Here is a 6,544-nt window from a genome sequence, read left to right as displayed (position 1 = left end):
GTCTGTAGATGAGGGTGCCTCTGAGGGTCGTCTTAGGATCGGTGTGTATCTGCGGTGGCGAGGGTGTCGTTGGCGTCGGTCGTGATGCGGATGGTGTTCTTGTGGATGATGGCGATGCCTCCTCCGGTCTGGTTGATGCGGTCCCTCCTGATGATCTTGTACCCGTCCGGTATGGCGATGGCGATGTCGGGGGCTGAGGAGACGTTCATCCAAGTTTCCGTGAGGAAGGCGATATCAGGTAATGTTGTGTCGAGGAGGTTCCAGAGTTCCACGGCGTGTCTGTGGACGGAGCGGGTGTTGAGCAAGACATCTCCGACCGTCCTCTAAATCACGATGGCGGAAAACACACATCAAATCGCTGCGGAAAAACAACCTGCCTGTACACGGCGGATTCACCGCAGCGGAGATACAACACATTGCAGAAATACCCACCACAAGTAGATCGCCGTCATGGACCCAGCGCTACACGCATTTCCGATAATCTTCGTGCTCCACCACCAGCAAGTCATGGACCATCGCCGACGACGACGCAGGTACGCCAACACACAAATTGCTGTCGGAAGGGGAGTACCTTCCAAGGCCGTGACATTGGGAGGGGGAGGGTCATGTTGGGGAAACAGCATTTACGATAGCACCAATATATCAACAATGCAAGGAGACAACCAGGAATGACAACGACAAACCACTACACATGATTGACTTGCTTTATTAAACATAATAGGGGTATAATCCTAGAGTAGCTAAGAGCATGGGCACTTGGTAGAACAGATCAGGTACATCTGAAGCAGCACATAAGAGGGCACAATGCAGTATCAGAACAGCAACAGGGCAGTGTTCATAACAGAGCAGGTACATCAGAGGCAGAACATGAGAGGGCACAATGCAGTATCAGAACAGCAACAGGGCAGTGTCCATAACAGAGCAGGTACATCAGAGGCAGCACATGAGAGGGCACAATGCAGTATTAGAACAGCAACAGGGCAGTGTTCATAACAGAGCAGGTATATCTGAGGCAGCACATGAGAGGGGTTAAGTGCATCAACAGTCCATGGCAAGGCACAGGTACATCTGAGGCAGCACCTGGGAGGGGCTAAGTGCTTCAACAGTCCAAAGCAAGGCACAGGTACATCTGAGGCAGCACACGAGAGGGGCTAAGTGCGTCAACAGTCCATAGCACAGAGCAGGTACATCTGAGGCAGCACATGAGAGGAGCTAAGTGCATCAACAGTCCATGGCACTAAAGTACTGGGTTTTTCGGAACCCAGCGGTGCCAGGGACACACCCTAGGACTTCGGGTCCTTCCTGTCTCAGACTACAGAAACTCAGAGTCTTCTAGGTGAAGTCAAAGATCGAGTTTAATGGCTGCAACCAAGTAACAGGCGTCCTAGAAGTACAACACAGTGTATATTCTCAGGAGACTGCTCAATCTTACAAAGCCAGCCTTCTCTTTTTATACAGAATATTATGCTTCAGGCACACATTCCTTATTTTACAGTTGACCATTCGCATATTTTCAATACAAAGGAAAAGCAGAGTCATGATGACAAGCCCATATTTCAGTTTGTTTAGCCCACAATCAATTACCCGGCAAGGCCCAGTATTTTCATCAGATATCGACGAAACCCCAATAAAAACGGGCGCCTCCTCCTCGTAAAGCAAGTCATAAAGAAAGAAACAGAGGCAGGTGTGTGTAAGATTAGGAAGGGTTTGTGTGCGATGAAGGGTTTATGGCATGTTGTGCCTTGATACTATCTCGACCGGCCACTGGGAGAGAAACTGACCGAACAGGTTTGGCCTTGGGCAGTGGAGTCAGCTTGCCCAGGTCGTGCAGGAGTCAGCAAAGGTGTACGTGTCCTTCAGACTTGTTTTTGGCCTTAGTCACCGGCCTATGTGAGGGCAATCACAAAATGGCTGCCGTATACAAATTGGAACCCGAGGGTTCAGGGCGAAAACTAAGAATTCAGGGTGATTTCGTCATTCGAATATGATGGAAATGCTTGTGCATAGTCTACTAGTCATTCTCGGTCTGCTGATATCAAATTCGTCATGATACGACGATGTTTATGACACAGGTCCAGAATTTTCAGTACCACAGACCCTCCTTTTGCCCTTACATAGGCAATAACCTATACTCATGCTAATCTGAGTCCAGGTCTATATTCATAAAGTCATTGAGATGTTGCTGTAGCATCATTCTATTACTTAGCTCGTCCCTTGATACAAGTTTCCTTACACACGATGTAGCACAGAGGCCACATATTGCAGGAGCACACTGTACGCACAGACAGAACAGGAAAAGAACGGCTAAGATTATTCCAATGACCATCAGAATTTTCCATCCCCATGCGGATAACAGCTCCCAGAACCACCCCATCAACGACCAATCCCCTTTATCCACATGAATAGATTCAGAGATCTTATGTAGTTTGGAGATGACCTGGTACACTGTTGGAGCGTTATCTGGAATGAAAGCACAGCAACTCGATTGGATCACTCTGCATACCCCACCTCGGTTTGCAAGTATGACGTCTAATGCGACCCTATTCTGAAGGGTCATAAGACGTTCCGACTGGAGCTCAGCGGTCAAGTTACTAAGGGCACCGGTAGTTTCAATTATGGTGGATTCAATCACCCTTGTCAATTTCCTTATGTTCCTGCTGTTAACCATGGGTCCCCAAAACAGCAGAAAACCCTTAAAGAAGTCTCCCAATTCTTGTCCTGCAGTGTCTTCTTTACTGAAAACACCTCTAACTATCCTTGTCTTGTGGCAATCTGCCACAGCGGTGTAGGTGGGAGACAACAGGAACGAAACAAAACATGTGCCCGAAAAGTCAGGGGGCAACCATGTATAGGCTCTATCATGACAGATGAAATAGGTACCCTTAGCTGCTAAGAACGAAGGGGAAGTCTGAGATGCAAAAACATATGTCTCAGTGCAGATGCTTTTCCCTAACTGAGCTCTGGGATTCTTGCCAGTACCTTGCAGACATAGGTGACCCTGACGGGGTACAACCCAAATTGAGGAGGATCTCTTAGCTCGCTGTTTTTCACTCAGAGTAACTCCATATCCGGTCACGTTCCATCCAATATATGCTATTGTCTCATCTCTTGGGATAGTCTCATAGGATGTATCATCCCTAATCATATCTACTATACCCTTAACTAGAGCACTATTCTTTGGATTGTCTTTTACAGAACGTAGAGGGTAGACTTCATGTGCGTAGATGAACATTGTTCTATATGCCCACACAGAACCATTGTGGCTGAAAGGCAGGACCAGATAAGGGATACCTTTAGCTGTTGTGTGAGGCATAAGACCACACACCCAACAGTTAGTCGTGTTCATTACTAGTTGGTGTTGGTGCAAAAGCTGAACAAAGGAGTTATTAATAAACTCTAATCTCCTAACGGACTCATGTTCAGGAAAAGGGTGGAAAGAATGCGAGGAAACAGTAGGAGGAGGTATGGACTGTATAGTGGGTGCAAATAAAACTTGAAAAGAGAATAAAACAGATCCTATTAAAAACACCATTACACTGAACAACATAAAAATGCATAATATCAAAAAACTTTTCTTGGTCATCATTCTACATATTTTAGCTTTGAAGTTCATTTCTTTGGCAGGTCTCTCCATCTTGAAAAACTCCATCCTCTCTAATTGCTGCTCGCGATGGTAGGGTGTTCTATGCTAAGGAATGCTTCTGTCAGTCCAGGGCAACTCCCTTAGACCAACCAGAACTGTCGACCTAACGTCTTCAGCTGCACTCCAAAGACTTGGGCAACCGCGACCCTACAGCTGAACCCGGATGGTAGTTCGAAAAACAAAAATAAAAAAGTTTCTCAGATGAGAGAGCTGCACTTTCAAAAAAATTAGCAAAGAGAAGGAAAATTGTATTAGTCCATAGTTCACGGCCTCAGGTTATTGTGTCTTTTCCAAGGTAATGTCTGGTTTTGGAACAGTAGTTCAGGCTCTGTAGTGTCCAATCGGATTGACGGTGGCACAGCTTCCTGCAAAAGATTGTCACTTTCTTGTTCAGAAATTGTTCCTTTTATACGTGCATCACTAAAAGGCAGAAAACGAGGCATAGTCTCAGTCTCAGAGTCAGCAACACCCTCCTGGACCCACCGGTCGTACGGCAGAGGCAAAGGGACCCTCTTGCAGTGTACGCTGTGGATCCAGTTTTTCTTCCCTTCCACTCGAACGGCTGATCTTGTTGAGAGAAGAACTAGGTGGGGGCCGGTCCAACGGGGCTGGTCATTCTTTGTCCGCTGGAAATTCTTGACCAGCACCCAGGATCCAGGAGTAATAGGATGTCCTGGGGCTTCAGAGACCTGAGGCAGAGTATTGTGAACCTGTTGGTGTAAAACACGCAATTTAGCTGTCAATTCATACAAATAATGAAGCAGTACAGGGTGTTCAATCTCACTGAATTTTGTCGGCCTTGGCACTCCCCATATGTTGGCCGGACGGCCGAACACAATATCATAGGGACTAAGTCCCACTGGCGAATGCACAGTCATTCTGGTTGAAAGGAGTGCTAAAGGCAGAGCGTCAGGCCATTTAAGACCAGAGCTCACTTGGATTTTGGCCAATTTTAGTTTTAATGTGCCATTGTAGCACTCTACTAGTCCAGCTGATTGGGGGTGATTTGCAGCGTGGAATTTCTGTTGGATGCCTAGCCCTTCACATACTTTCTTCATCACTCGTCCTACGAATCCACTCCCATTGTCACTCCAGACCATTCTCGGCATTCCAAATCTAGGGAAAAATTATTTGACAAGGGCTGTAGCTGTGGACATGGCAGTGTTGTCCTTCAGGGGATATGCTTCTACCCATCTTGAAAAGGCACAAACAACAACGAGTATGTATTTCAAATTGTTGCACCTTTCCATGTGGATGAAATCTAGCTGCAAAGCCTCGAACGGATACGTTGGAGGCGTAAAATGACCAGCTGGAGTTGGGGTTCCCCTACCAGGATTGTATTTCAGACACACCATACAATTTTTGACCACATTCTCTGCACACTTGGGAATTCCAGCATGTTGCCATACTGGAGCCAGCACCTTACAAATCCCTTTCACACTGATGTGAGCCATTCCATGGGCCAATGTAACCACTGCAAGCACGTACGCATCGGGTAACAACCATCGCTGATGCTCTGACAATTCAACCCAACAACCATTTGTATCCAATTTACCCGTACTCTCTCTTCACACACTCAATTCTTTCTCTGTAGCTTCAGCTTGAATAGACTTCACACTCTCTATCGTGTCTTCACACATTCCAATGTCACCAACCCATCTCGCAGGGCCTGCAACATACATTCGGCTCATCACATCCCTTGCTGTTTCTTTTGCGACTTCATCAGCAAATGCATTTCCACGACCAACATCATCAGTCACCTTCTTGTGTGCACTGCATTTTACAATAGCAACTTGCAAGGGCAACGTAAGTGACTCGAGAAGCTCATTCACCAACTGACCATGCTGTATCTTAGCTCCATGCAAAGTCAGGAATCCACGTTCTTTCCACAATCATCCAAAACTATGGTCCACACCGAATGCATACTGGCTGTTAGTATATATGTCTTTTTTTTTTTTTTTTTTTTTTTTATCAAAAGGAGGGAGGGCGATCAATAGATCAACGGACACTAGTTACCACTTGTGAGAGTGGAAGGTCCAGTTACAGCATGTGTCCGTGAATGGTCTTCACTAACAAAGCGGGGGGCTGAACTGTTCTCCTTGCAGGAACAGTTCAGCCCCCCGCTTTGTTAGTGTTAGTATATATGGTCACTTTCATTCCTTTTGATAACACACATGCTCTTGTAAGTGCAATCAACTCTGCTGCTTGAGCTGAATTATGTGGGATACGTGCAGCTTCAACAATCGTATGCAAAGTTGTAACAGCATATGCCGCAGTCGTATCACCATTCGGAAGCTTGAAGCATGAACCATCCACCCATAAGGTACCATCACACTTCACAAGAGGAGTGTCCTGAAGGTCTATTCTCCCTTTCGTTTCTTCTTCTGTTCTGAGAAAACAATCATGCTGTTCAGAAGCATCTGTCTCTGTTAAAATCGGCAACAACGTAGCTGGATTCAACAAGGTTGCATTTCTTTGTGTGTACATGACTCGATAAAAGTGTCAACTCATAACCTGACAATCGAGCACTAGTTAAGTGCTGTGTCTTGGTCCTATTTAACAACGTGTCCACTGCATGTGGAACCATCAAAATCAATGTATTATTCATCACCAAACCAGCAGACTGTCGAATAGAAACAGCTGCTGCCGCCATGGCTCTCAAGCAACTTGGCAATGCTTTAGCTACCGGGTCCAAAGTTGATGAAAAATACGTTCCCCGGCGCTGTTTGTCTCCGAACAACTGTGTCAACACTGACAATGCACAACCTTCTTGATCGTTATGTTATGTGATGTTATTAATTTTTATAAAGCGCACAGCTGCCCCAGCGAAGGGGCGTCCTGGCGCTTGAACAAGTACTAAAACATAACACAAAGAGAAAGAGAGAGGACGACTAACCAAGT

Source organism: Lissotriton helveticus, chromosome 4_2 (assembly GCF_964261635.1).
Source record: "Lissotriton helveticus chromosome 4_2, aLisHel1.1, whole genome shotgun sequence".
NCBI lineage: Eukaryota > Metazoa > Chordata > Amphibia > Caudata > Salamandridae > Lissotriton > Lissotriton helveticus.
Note: the sequence above shows the minus strand (reverse complement) of the source record.